Genomic DNA, 14,765 nt, shown 5'->3' with positions numbered 1-14,765 from the left:
AGAGTCGTCGCGCGTACCAACATCCTGCGTCATTTCGCAGGTCCCAGCTGGGGAATGTCGACCTCGTCGCTCCTCACTGCTCATAAAGCACTTATTCGGCAGGTGATGGCATATCATCTACCGGTCCTGCATGGCATTAGCGAGACCTCGGAGAAGACGCTCCAGAGCGTCCTGACAAGAAGTCTCAAAGTCTGCCAAGGTGTACCCGTTGCTTCTTGTAACACACTGTCTACAGCGGAGGCCAGAGAACCACCGGTGGATGTATTGAGGACGCAAGAGACTCTGCGGCACTACATCCGACTGCGCACGCAACACGACAGACATCCTCTGGTACGAAAGGTGCACCATAGAAACTCTTCTTTCTCCGATGACCGGCCTCGGTGGCTCAGTCGGTAGCGTGTTCGCCTTCTGATCCCGAGATCGCGGGTTCGAACCCGGCCGAGGACGCCAGCAACTTGGTGGCAGCGTACAAGTTGCTTAGACACGCCGTCTTCCGCGAGGGACGTTAAATACGGGGTGCCGTGTGATGAGCTTTCATCGCACGTTAAAGAACCCCCAGGTGGGCAAAAGCAATCCACAGACCGACCGCTGTGGCGTCGCTCATGATCTCAGTTGTCTCGCGACGTAAACACCCAATTATTATTATTATCTTTCTCCGATGACGTTTCCCCATACCGCAAGACTCTGCCTAAGAGGCCTTCTCGGGGTACGATCTCACATCCTCCATGGTCGCTTGGCTGTCCTCGCATACAATCACATCGCATCTACAAATACATCGCATCTACAACACGGTGCCAGGTGTCCATCATCAAAAGTCAAATCTGCCGCCTTCGGCCCTGAAAGAATACTGCCTGTCCATGTTGGAGAACAACCAGCCAAGAATTGCTATGTTCACCGATGGCTCCACGACGAAATCCGGATCTGCAGCGGCATACGTGGTACCGCAGCACTCCAAGGAGGGCATAGTGCGGTTATCCCATAGGACCTCTTCCACGACAGCGGAACTGGTAGCTATACACCTTGCCGTGAGATACATAGCCACGCACGCGCGACCTGCGCACTGGATTGTCTACAATTGTCTACAGCGACTCAAAAGCTGGACTGGAGGCCATGTTGGCTTTCTTGGGGAACAGTTGGACAGCTTCAACGGTGAGGGAGATCCTAACGGAATACAAGAGATGTACGGACCCGGGACATGACGATATCTTCAAGTGGATTCCGGGGCACATTGGCATCCGCGGTAACGAAACTGCAGACGAGCTAGCTGGAATTGCACACCTGCCTTCCACCAAATACGTCGTGATGTATACAGGGTCGGACATCAAACTTCTACTAAGGTCCATGACAGAAGACATATGCAAATGGCTACATGGTATGGTGGGTCATCTCTTCTCAGAAGAATAGACCCGAAACTAAAATTCAGCATCCCTCCCTCAACTGCCAGAAGTATCGCAACATTTCTACATCGTGCACGCTTGAACGTCCCGTATGGCCGGCATTTCCTGCATATGGTGGGCAAGGCGGATTCCCCGGATTGCCCAGTGTGTGGGATGGAAGAAAATACTGAACATATTTTTATGGATGCAGAAGACATCAGTCCCAACGCAAGACATTGCGGGCCGCACTAACTTGTCTGGACAACAGAGCTTTCTCCATAGAGAAGGTCTTGGGGACGTGGGACGCCAACCAGAGAGACGCTGCATTCAAGGCTCTCGTAGGCTTCATCTCAAGCTGTTCTCTTGACGTTCAGTACTAGTTCATCTGTACGTGACGCCCTGGTTCCTGTGTGGCGCGATCCTCTGACGGTCATGTGCCCGTGAACACTGCGCCGTACAGCCTAGCCTAGTCATCTTTTTTTTCGCTTTTTGTTTTGCTTTCTCGGAGTAGCAGAACTTGTCAGGTGACAAGTTCAACCTCTCCGCATTATTTTTAGTCCGTCCAACTCCAACGAAATAAAATTAATGTCATTTTGTAAGTCCGCAGTGACACTTTGCTCAATGTTTGCCAACACGCCACAGTTGAAGCACAAGCTTATAGTAATAATTATGGGAGTAGATTTGCGCGTAACATGAGTCCGCCTAGGTTTTTGTAGCGACGCGCTGCACGTGCCGCATGGCTCGACTGTCGATAATTTTGACGACGTTGTGTTCTTTCAAGGGACGATCGCATCCGTTCCAGTGGATTTCGAAACTACAGTGTCATTTTATAACTCGTGGACTATCCACCACGGTATCGAAAATCCCACGCGAAATAGTGGCGTAGTTTGGTTGTTATTCGACGGAATACATGGCAAGAGCAGACACCGGACGTTGAGAACATTCCGTAACTCCACTCTGGAAGAACGAGAAAGCGTCACTCGCTAACAACCAATGAGGGCGCGACCTTGAAGGCGTGATACGAGAGGGCGCGGCCGAGTGTGTTTGAAATGTGGAGTAAAGGATGCAAAGCTTGAACGGAGTAAAGAGTGGGGGGTTTAGGGGGGGGGGGTCGAAGTAGCTGGCCCGCGTCGGCCGCAAACGAGCATTAGCGGGGACACTGAGCCTGGTCGAATGGGAGGCAATTTAGCGTGATGAACGGTCTGGAACAGAAAATGACAAACTTGGATCGATGAAATACATGAGATATCTCTTTTTGATGTCCCGGAGCCATTGGAATCGAAAAGGAAAGTGATGGCACTGGATGTTGGCTTTACTACGAACAAAAGAAGGCTTCACTTCTGCGATACCATATGTATACATTACTTTGCTTCCGCACGCAAGCTTTCGGTATTAGTGGATGACGTCGATGATGATCTATGAGGCGCAAGTGATGATGAACAGCCTCCGTCCGCCGTAGGATTTCTCATGCGTCGCGTAGCAGCTGAGCCACTGCTCAGAACCAACCGTCATTCAGTCGTTCTCCTTCCTGATTTGTTGAAAATGAAATTGATTGATGAAGAAAACATGGCAATGTGAGTGCTGACAAATGCTGGCGTACGCCTTTTTGTGGCAATTTGGATTCATGTTAATCGCTTCCTGTCGATCGTCTTCCGGCTGACCCCAACGAACACAAACCATGCCAAACGTGAGTGCAACGCCATCCCTTCTGCAAAGTGTCCCCTCTGCGCAAAAGGTTCACCATGGTCGATGACATTTTCCTTTTGAGGGATGTTCTATTCCGCAACCTTTGTGAGGCTCAGTCGGAATGGTCTGAAATTGCAAAATGCCTCATCGCGGTTTCTAAGAAAGGTCCGAGAAATGACAGCTGTGCGTGAGCGAACACCTGCACTCCTGGAGCTCGATCTTCAACTTGTCGTTATCCTCATAACGCACTTCGCCTGTGATTCGCCGCGAACTCTTGCGCGAGCCTACCAAAACGACTTTGGAGCGCGCGAACTTTAAATATAACGACAACGCTTGCTATATGTCAGAGTTCAGACCGGGATCCTGGTGTCCCTCTTAGAGAACGAGGACAGAGTTACCTTGCAGAAGCAACTACCTGTGATGTTAAGCGATGGATGATTTGCGTTGGTGTTGCACATCGGTGGTTTCAGATGCGAAAAAAGATCAGGACACAAGTAAGTGCGTCCTGTGTCGTCCCTGGTGGCTGGTTCCCATTTTGTACCCTGAAATCGTGCAAGTAGGGTAAGGTGGGGCAAGATGAGACACGGGGCAAGACGCGACATTTTTTGCTCGACGTCGCCTGTTTCTGAGACGCGTTGCTCAATGCGCTTGAAACTTTACTCATAGGCGGCTCTGTATGTCCGCTTTATTGCACATAAGAATTGTCAAGATTGGTATATGCGTTGAAGAGAAAAAAATCGGTTACATCTGCCTGGAAAGCAAAGACCTGCCAAAAGGGTGTGATTTTCTGTGGTACTTTTTCTTGTCATCTGTGCAGCAGCGTTTCGGAAGCTTAATCTGTAAATGTAAGGCTACGTTATATATTTCTTTATTCATGCATCTAGATATATGCAAAATATGCACACTCTTGGTTAACGTTATCCGATGCTGAACAGAAAAAATAATACATCCGATTATATGCACGGGCCAAGACGCGACAATTTAATGTAATTTAAATTCAATGCAATTTAAATTTAATGTAATTTAGGAACGGAGAAGTCAACTATTAAATGGCTTTATGCTTGTTCCTCAGGGATTCCTTTTTTGCATATTGCCTAAGATTTTCCAGCAAAATTTCCAGTTTCCCAGGATATTTCCAGCAAAGCAGATTTGATTTGATTTGATTTGACTTTACTGGCGCAAGGATAGCAAAGATCATGCTGCGCCGAATAATTTTGTTGAGTTACTCTACATTAGGTCCAGTTCAGTCAGATATTTGCATTATCAGAGACTATGAATTTCCTATGCCCATTGTCAGATCTGAGACTGTGTATGTTCTCATCATGCTGCAGAGCCCCCAGGAAAGCAGAAACGCACTCAAAAGCGAGCGACCAGAGACACATCAGACTAGCGGTGCCTTGTTCGCAAAGGACGGCGGAGCAAAAGGCCCCAAGGGCTTTACTTTGTCTGCTACTATTTCAGAAAGTAACTTTCTATAGTTCATTACCACTTCGTGTCTCATCTTGCCCCATGCGATGTCTCGTCTTGCCCCGAGGGTTGGGGCAAGATGATACAATCGGTATTTTTGAGTTTCATGTCCTGTTTTTGTTTTAGACCTACTATGTACATCTGTTCTGCATTTATAGGTCAGAAGCTCTAGACCCCTGAGAATGTGCCATGGCTAGCTTTTTTTTAAGCACGAAAAATAAAAATTCATATTCAACTGCAAATTTCTGTCTCATCTTGCCCACCTTACCAGACATGTTGCGTGTACATCTTTATCGAGGACTACCCTGTTTTCTTGTAAGTAAACTTTCGATGTGCACAGTAACATTTCCCTGGAAAATCGTTCATAAAACGAGGGATTCATAAATGAGGGTATCGTACAAACCGAAGGCTGTGTTGGGTCCCACCACGAATTGTTCATTAAGGGGAGGAATTCGTAAATCGAGGTTTCAATGTAAATATTTTGGCGACTAAATAAAGTGCAAATAAACTGTCGTACACATCTATTTCCAGCTATTTCCATTTTTTCCCAGCTGCTGCCATTCTAATAGGGGTAATTCAGATACGCGATTTGTGTTTCTGTCAAAAAAAAAAAAGCATGTTACATTGCCTCGGCAAATTTCGGAGTTCAATTCAGAAAATTCAATTTCTTGAGAAAGGATGATCCAAGTGCTCTCATGTCATGGCAAAAGTTACCAGAAAATAAACACCCTTGACCCCTTAATTTTCCGGCAAGTAGATTATTTTTACTATATTTTTGTGACGCATTAGGTAGAACACCCTACTTCATATCTCATGTAGGCCGATCACCTTGTACTGCTGCTTCGGTGGGAAGAGCTCGCGCGCTGCACGAGGTCACACACTAGCAGGGGACTGTGTTGAAGACGCAATGCCTCTCTCTGAGCTGCTACCTGAAAAGCTCTAAACGCACATTTCTCATGCTTCTGTTGGCGATATCGAAACGTATATTGGATAAAATAAATATAATGGACTGGATAGTGGATACATGGGGTTCATAAAAGGCATGTATCGTACCAGTTTCTTTCTCCGGTTCACGAAAGCGCTTTCTGACCTGGTTCCGACAGATCCCTTGCCGCTCTACCACGAAGAGATCGACCGTATATGCATGCAGCGCACGTAGAAGTGTCACGATAACGTTTCCGAAAACATGATCAGCGAAATCGTCTGATTCCTTAGGAGTGGCTAACATCACGTTGCTTATAGCTCGTTGATTGACAGCGATACGGAGTCGGAATTGGAGGGCGCTTACGATTTCCTAAAACTACCTGAATATTAAGGATACACGTCGCATGTGCTGATGAGCGTCTGATGCTGTTCGATCTCTGTGCTCGTTTACACTGATGCCCACGTGACACGGGATCCATTGGAATGGGAAAGAGTGACCCTGGCGCTATGTTCCTGCCTTCTTGTAGACTTGCAGGATTTCAGTGACAACAGGGCTGAGGGATCCGCAGAGTCCTATACATATTGGCCACACACGGCAGCTTAGATCTGGGGTCCGTATAGACGACCTAGGAGCGAGCGGGGCTTTCGCAGTAATTTAAAAAAGAATGGCATAACGTTCGGCTCACGTCGAAGATGTCTTATGTGGACGACGATTACCAATTGATATTGACTCGGAGGGAATGACAAAAGCGGATGGTGAACTTTCCCGGGTGGTTGAATTGTCTGTGAAGACCGTTGTGGAAGTCGCATAACGTTCACACATCATAGCCAGAGAGAGCTTAGTCACGCACATTGCAGCGTCTCCTTTCTTCCGATAGGCAGTGACAGGGTCGTAACAGAATCCACCTGTTGTGCGTCGTTCGAGAAACTATGATGAAGGAAGTTCGTGACCTTGTCATAGGGTGCATCGGCAAAAATAAGAAGAAAAAAGAATGCCCCAGTTTTGATCAACCCCTTATAATACCTTGATGTGTAGAATACGCATGAAATTGTCGGGCAGGTATTTTGAAAGAACATCAGTGCAATAATATATGTTCACATGTTCCAAAACACCAGAGCAAAGGCAGTTCGGTGAGTTCGCCAGACGCAAGCTCTATCGTACCTGACCAGTAAAGCATCAGATGAATGAACGAATCATTGTGATATCCGTTACACAAGTTACGTGGCACCCGGAAAGCGTGCTTCCCTAATCGATGCTATAGTCTGCGCCTAGGCTGCTATCCTGCCGTGCATATTTTAATGAAGGCAACGGTCATTCCTCTCTTGTAGTGAATTGGAGCATTGTCGGCAAGGAACTGGTGGCCCATGCATATAACTAACCAGCATGCCACTTAGAATGCTCGAATGTACTCGCCCATATAGTGAACCTTCGTGAACGTTTCTGCTATGCCAGCTTTCGGTAAAACTTCTTAGGCTAAGTTGGCAGGTGCTAGATCATACCACATGTAATTCGCATAGTGTTCGCCACAAGAATGTAATTTTGTTTTCTCTGGACCCTTTCGTCAAAGTCTTTGCTGTACCACTCCACAATCTTAAAGCTCAATCCCTCCATTATCTGCGCTATTTCCACTACTAACCATTCATTTTAAACATTAGCGCGGCCCCATGAGTACGTGTTCTAGCTTCAAATCTGCCCCACACTATACGAAACTGTCAGCTTGCGTCAGTTCGTCCTATAGACTGCAGTATGTGTAACCCAATATGAGACCACGTCAAGGTTATTGAATCCAGGTGAAAGAGGGTGTCATCACCAACGGTTTTTTTCCTGCCACGTCTCTACATATGAGCTACGATGTGAATTCGACATTGATTCCAGAGAACAACTGCGTTCAGTCTCACGCTTGCCACTTTTCCTCGAACGTTTCCCCTGCAGTGCCTGCAGGCAAGTCAAACCAGCCGCTGTATACCATCGTCCTTTCCCGTTCACCGTTGTCAGAATAATTCATTCCACTCCATTGTAGTCTTTCTAGTTTACACGCACGATTTTCTTTTATGTTACAATGTCTCTCGTGCTACTGACAGTTAACCCCTACTGTTGGTAGTACAATTATTTAACTCTGTCTCACCCTGTGTTTCATATTTGAAAAGTACACAATACATTTCGAGCCACGGGTAAATGATTAGGAATAAACTACAGTGCACGCGCGAAAAAGTGGGTATTCAACCTCACCTTCTCCAGCCGCAACCACGAGCCTTTTTAAGGGTACTAGCTTCCCCTCAACGTCACCGTTGTGAAGATTGAAGTCGTATCGTCAAAGCATCTTCACTTGCCTAAATTTCAATTCGAGATACTTTCAATTTGTGTCATTCTTAGATCCGCAATGAATAACAAACTAGCAAATGCTGGCTTTGTAGGACCAAGAACACATTTTTATTATTCAGTCCAGTCCCCCCCCCCCCCCCACACACACACGCACGCACACACGAACGTCCATGCATTTGACACATCGCTTTCCAAGTTCTGATTCCTAAAGAGAAGGAACTTTTTGTCGCGACCAAGGAAATAGTCTTCACGTGCCTCTTTGAGCTCATCATAATCGAGAAATCACTGTCCTCGAAGGTGCTTCAAAATGTCGAAACAAAAAGCAGTTACTGGGGGCAGGGTACGGAATGTGGGTGGTTGGCGATTTCGAAACTGCATTCCTGCAGCACCTTGTGCAACGCGGGACAATGGGCTGAGGCATTGTCATCAGGCAGTAAATTTCTTTTGCTCAACTTTCGCCACAGTTTTCTTTGATGGCCTCACGCAACCGATAATAGGCCCCTGTTATCGTAGCTTTGGGTGGCACGTTATCTATCAGCAGAACACGATCCTCAAAAAAAAAAAAAAAAAAAAGATCGCCATGGTTATTCTCGCATAGGCTGTCTTGAATTTTACGGGAATTTTTTTGCTTCCAGGCCATATTCTCTTGCTTGCTCTCAGGGTCCCAGTAGTAGATCCAGATTTCATGCCCAGCAGTCAAACCGCCCTAAAAGCAGCTCTCATGAGCGTTCATCAGAGCTAACATTTCATGACAACGTTCCACTCGGTTTTTCTTCATTTCAGGTGTCAACATTTTGGGCAGCCAATGCGAACAGACCTTGGGCATACCGAAGTGTTGGTGCAATATCTTTTCTATGGACCCAGTACTAATGCCCAGTTTGGTAGTAACCTGAAGAACTGACACACGCCTATTGGTCACTCATAACCATGTCCTCCGTTTTGCAGCACATTTCCTCAGTGGTGACTTCAACTGGGCAACAGGCCCGTTGGTCATCTTCCAAAGTCATCCCTGCCATGTGTAAGCAAAGTAGCTCATCTTTTGACAGCCACATATGACGGCGCACAGTCCTCGTACGCTCATGAATACTTGCCGGCGCTGTTCCCTCTTTCGTCAAAAATTCGATGACGCACGACACGATGCTTGATGCTGTTCTTCGCTTCAGCCATTGCCACCTAGAGACCTTCAGCGGGGCGCGATGTGTGCTCGAATCAGAGAGAAGAGCCACGTGACCCGTACCTATGACCTAGAAGGAAGATGCAATATGCATGCAACATTGCAATACCGCCAGTCTATTGCATCATACTTAGGCGATACCGTATTGAGCGACCCTCGTAAGGATTAAACGCTTCAGATCGCCTTCAACCTCACGTCAAGAAATCTTTTGATCTTGGCAGGTGCACGTTGTTTGACCTCGCTCTTGTGTAAACACTGAGTTTCGGGTCATTGATTGAGCGGAATGTCGCGAAATTGTTGAGCCTTGACGGCAACGCACATCAAGGTATCCGTCACAAATGCTGGGCTCCAGACAGCGATGGAAGAATATTAGAACTAATGTTAGTGCGAATTGCAAACAGTTGCATTTATCTTTTTTCTTTTTGTCTGATATGTCTGACTTTATCAAGAATATACATGAAAAACATCTCCCTATTTTTCTTTCATTTCCAATTCCAATTCCAATCTCGCAATGACAACACACAATGCGTGAAATTTACTTGTTTACCTTTACCTTCGTCTAAATACGAAATGTATGTTCTTATGATTCTCAACAAAATGCTTTGTTGGGCTAGTTGGTAATTCATTGTAGACAGGAAACACACAGCGCGAAAACAACAACCCGGGAGGAAACATAAGACACACACGGGCGCTATACTGATTCTACGCTATGATTCTCGCTATACACAAGTCGGTTCCAACACGCGATTAGCGATCAGTCAGATACATGCGTCACGTAACAGTTATCTGTAATTGTAAACTGTGCGCTTACGCGAACATCCGATTCTAGGAACCTCTGGGAACAATGAGGGAAACTCAGCTGGCGAAAAGATTAGGGAGCTCCAGCATTGGGACAGCTGCTGCCACTCGCTCGCTTTTCCGTCAACTGCCCATGCCCAATCGTTGCAACTGGAACGTATGAGTAGAGTGACCAGACGAACCGCTTTGGTCGGGATCCCGCCGTCCCGTCCTTTTTTGGGCTTGCTGCAACCATGTGTCACGTTTTCGCGGACGGCGAATAGTTTTGGCAGTATGAGGCAAGGAAAACGAAACCGAAAGAATATTCAATCCTCATATGCGTTAGGACTTAAAAAAGAAAAAGAAAAGAAAACACCTGCAATGAAAAAAGAAATTACAATTTATTACGGCGTCCGTTAATGCATCCACAAGTTCCTTTTACGCGGAGGCGGGTGCACAGATAGCTTTGTGTTGCTGAATTTAGCGTGCTTGTATACAACCCTGTTTTGACAGCCTTCTGTCGTTGTCCAAAAGGTCAAAAATGACGAAAAAAGTGCAGTCCTGTAGAAGAATGTAACTTCCGAGCCTTCCTGTCGTGTCATTCCTTGTTGCACCCATAGCTCAGACTTTCTTTGGTGGAATTTCGTCCTCCAGCTTGCCTGCTTGTATGTCATCTTATCCGTCTATATTGCCTTTTTACGTTCAACAGAACCCAGCAGCAGACCTGTGGTTCGCATTTTTCTCTTGCGCATGGCCACGATGACTTCGTTCAGGATTGTACTGAGTTTTGTATGTGACATAATATATAAATAAGATAATAGTAAAAATAAATAAATGTCCCGTCTTATGTCGAGTTTTCTGCCGACAGTAAGATGGTCACCCTATACTTACGAAGCTTAAGTGTCGTATCTCCGATGTTGCACAGTGGCTGTCGGATAGTGCACCATTTCGCGTTTTCGTAATTTGTATGTAATGAAACAGATCATTCGTCGCACAGGCTGTTTCCTTGTTCGCAACCTTTAGGGGCCCCGCTATGCCGCATGATAATTCGGACGAGTTTGATTTTTGAACTTCTAGACGTGGGAGTAACATGGGGGTGGGGAAAGGTGGAGTCTTTGCCCACTCCCGCCCCTTACCCTTTTTGCACACAGGTCGTCATGATTTATACTCAGATGTCGTCGTAATATCTGAACCTTACCCGCCAGATCCGCTGCATATGAGAGGTTTCAAGTGTCGTCATTCCACTATCTAGTGTCTCTTAGTTGAACGCTTTGCCCCCCCCCCCCCCACGCGAAAAAACCATCCAGGGAACGACCATTCTTCTAGAGAAAATAGCAGTCCAAAATCTCCAGTCACGACGTCGACAATATGCGTTTCCGGGTAGTGCCGCTAGAGGCGCAATCCTATTCCCGTTAGGGTTGACATGCTTGCGCTACCCAGAACGGTTCCACCTCTAGTGGGACCTCGTGAAAATGTACCCAGCCAACTACATAGCCTGTGCTTTCTGAACGTTGTTGACCGTACAGATATATGTAGCTCAGAACTTATTCTTCATGGTGTTACAAACGCATGGTGTTAGAAGCGCTAAAACCCCTGCGGGACACAGAAGGACACGCACACAAGACCGAGCGCTTACTGTCAACAGTTTGCTCATGAGCATACACTTTCCGGTTACATAGAAGGTACGAAAATGAATTTCCTTTCCCTGTCAGATAGACACACACTCTCAAAGCTGACATGCGTGCTTGCGGTCTGGCCAATCAAGAAGACCTCCCATATTTCCCGCATTCTTTGTTGTTGTTGTTTTTCATACCTGCCTTTTATCTCTGTATTGCTGATTGCATCACAACCGCATTACCTCGTACGTAGATAGACCTTGCCTACTGTTTATGTTATTTCTATGTTCCTTTAATCGGATATTTAGACACTATTTTAATTATTTATTAGACATTTATTGGATAATAGTCATCATCGTACACTATCGCCTTTGCGTAAGTAAGAGATAGCGTCGGTGGTTCTGGGCACGCGCAAAACAAAGAGAGCTTCGTGCACCACGCTATCCCTTACGTACGCAAAGGCGATAGCATACCTTGTACTAAAACCCTCGAACTGATTGCGATATATAAAAACTACGGAGATGTGAGACTCGACAAACTCTCTATTCTCTCTGTTCCGCAGTGGTTTTAATGCTTTTAACATGATGAATTCAATCTACGGACAAGCCCAAAAGGATATTGTAGTGAGCTTCCTAGTGCTTTTCCGAGTTCTCGAGATAGCCAGACCCATCGAGCTTTTACCCCACAAATTCGAGCAGAAAACGAGGCTTACGTCGAGTTTGACCGTCGTAAGTTATAGCAACTGTGAAAGAGGCGCAGAAAAAACATGACCTATATGGACACTCTGCACAAATTCCGACTTGACGTCCACATACAATGCTTCCGTTCATTGCAAGTGATAGTGTTACCAAACCAAACATTCGCAAAGGGGTGGCCTATAGAGCCGTCGACTGGTTTTGAGATTAGAGTCGTGCTCAAATGTAAATTTTAATTTCATTGTCGGCGACACGAATAATATGACAGCTAGCACATGGCTTTTGTTGTACTTATAGTACTTCAGTCATACGCGGGTCCTTAGGTGAGCTCTCCTTATTATTCTGAATTTTCTAGAAAAGAAACGTAAATGAGAAAAACGCAGTTACAGGTAACCTTTGGCTACTTTTGTAACTGACTCATCACATACATTCACGTCACATACAGTCTGGATGTTCAGGACGGGAGCTGAGGTTATGCAAGGGGGAACATACGTGGAGGATGGTCACAGCTATGAGGTCCTGATGCTCTTCATTTGTGTGTTGGTGCAGACAAAAGCTAGCATACGCGTCGCCGTTAAGAGTGCTCGATCTACAGATTTGCATCTCAGCCACGACATCACCACTGAAATGCAGTTCAAGACGAGAAGCCCGTCCGGTATACCCGAGGCAGCGTGGACAGTTAGCGTTCGTCAGGGTCGAAAAAAGAAACATCGAATTACATTTCAGGTAGTACACTTCGAACAGAGATATTTCGAATTTCGAATTCCGCAGAGACTGTTCTTCTTCTGGGCCCAGAAGAAGAACAGTCTCTGTTCGAAATATCGGCGGCTCTCATCCTGAGGCACTTCCCCTCATCTTCCTTACCGGTTCGCTGGCTTTTCTACCCTTCTATCTTGCAAATACGTATGTCCTACATGAACACTGCCTACGCGATTACGCCTACGACTCGCGACAATGGTACAGCAGCAACGGATGACATTTTGTCTGGAAAGCGCTGGTGACCAGTGAAGCAGGCAGCCTATATACTCGGCAATCACACAGTAGGGATTTCAGTTGAATGGTGGCAGTTGAAGAAACGGCACCAGCAATGGGATTCGAACCCACACCCTCTGATTGGTTGTGAAGCTTGTGTTGTGTTTGTGTCATGCGCTACAACGTTACAATGTAGGGAAGTAAGAGGGCCAAATAGCAGCGACGGGATAGGGTTAAACAGTGGAACATAAATTTACGGCTTGCTCCGGGTCACTTATTGTTGGAGGCGGCAAATAAATGTGTGTCGTTAAGTGGCGAGCATAGTAGCAGGCGTGAACGTTGATGCCACGTAATATTACCCGCTTCCCCCTGCAATAAACCCACGGGGCTGCACAGCGTCGCCTTTAAATAATACCAAGACTTTGCCAGTACTGCCTCTCTGTGCTGTTGTCGGCACTTTTACATCCAAGTAAACGCCGAGACGTGACTAATTCATCTCGCATGTGGCAACACGTTCTTAAGTGTGCACTTTGGTGAACTCGTTTGTTATAAATGAGAGCGATTAAGTGCACATGCCCGTGCTTATCCTTATTTGACGTTATGAATAATGGAATAATCTTGTACATATCCATGTTTCGCCGCACAGGGATTCTTTGAAGCAAGCATAAAAGAATGCGTCTGTCCCTTGGAACTACTAACCAAGCCTCTCGCAGGCAGAATGCGGACAATGTGTATGTATACATCTCGGGTTTTCAGGACTTCTTTGGAAGATTATTCTTGTCATCTGTAGTTGATGCTGCTGTGGATAAGAAATACACAAGGCAACCGTTCGTCTTGTGTATTCCTTCTCCGTCTACCGTCCAATGTTCCCTAGCTGTGTCAAGTCTTTCTAGAAGGAATATGAAATGTTTAGAAATCAAGTAATACCACAGCTCCTCAATGGTTTGCTGTTGAAACAGTTTTTCAATTTTTGCAAAACAAGATGGTTTCTGCAGTTATGGTGATACCGAAATCTTGGCAATTGAAAAATATTACTAGAGTATACTGCCTGCTCTATAGAGGATTCGCCTCTTACGTATTCGTGTTGCGAGATATGCGCATTCAAGCTATGCCATCGTGCTCCACAACGCACAACTGCTGCGTCCTATGACTCTGCCCACATCCTCGATTTAAATAGGATATTTATTTCAGTTGTTGACCAAATGTGCATAACGTGACCGAACGAGGTACGTGCTACATGTGCACTATTCGTAGACAACTTGACAGGCACTAACTTATACCAATACCTACCTAATACATGTCCGTTGTCCGATCTCCATTTTTTCTTTTAAAATCAATCAATCAATCACATGTCCGTTGTGAAGAGTGCCGTGGCGGCAGGGCCACTGTCGCAAGAACTCTTGCTCACCCAACAAAAAAAGTGTGTTCTAAGTAGTCTGTTGCCAGCTGTGTTGCGACGCGTTTCTGTTCTATTTCTTCTTCAATTCAATTACTCCATATTTAAATATGGAGTAATTCAATTACTCCATATTAAAAAAAATACTTATCAACTTAACTTGAGTCACCATGGAGAGACTAGGATGCATCAGCAGCTAGGTTCCTGCTATTCTGGGCTACGGCTGTGCAGCGCAATTTCCAAAGCATAAAATATGTCATTATCATAATTAACTGTTCGAACCTTATCCTCATCGGCCGATACCGGATGGAAAAGCGGCGACACACGTGTCCACAGAACCCTTGCCGTGACACACACTC

At 45.9% G+C, this 14,765-nt stretch overlaps 1 protein-coding gene across 2 annotated transcripts in view; it reads right to left on the bottom strand.

Moving 5' to 3' along the window:
* LOC135377600 (dopamine receptor 2-like) overlaps positions 1–14,765 on the bottom strand; it is a 343,978-nt gene that overhangs the window by 231,365 nt on the left and 97,848 nt on the right. The window contains exon 2 of one of the 2 annotated variants that reach the window (XR_010418156.1): positions 7,855–9,020. The exons of the other annotated variant lie outside the window; for it this stretch is intronic. The gene's annotated coding sequence lies outside the window, so the exon portion shown is untranslated. Of the gene's footprint in view, positions 1–7,854; positions 9,021–14,765 lie in introns of those variants that run through there. 2 annotated transcript variants of the gene reach the window in all.

This window comes from Ornithodoros turicata, chromosome 1, assembly GCF_037126465.1.
Source record: "Ornithodoros turicata isolate Travis chromosome 1, ASM3712646v1, whole genome shotgun sequence".
NCBI classification, from domain to species: Eukaryota; Metazoa; Arthropoda; class Arachnida; order Ixodida; family Argasidae; genus Ornithodoros; species Ornithodoros turicata.
This window is presented reverse-complemented; position numbering and strand designations above follow the sequence as displayed.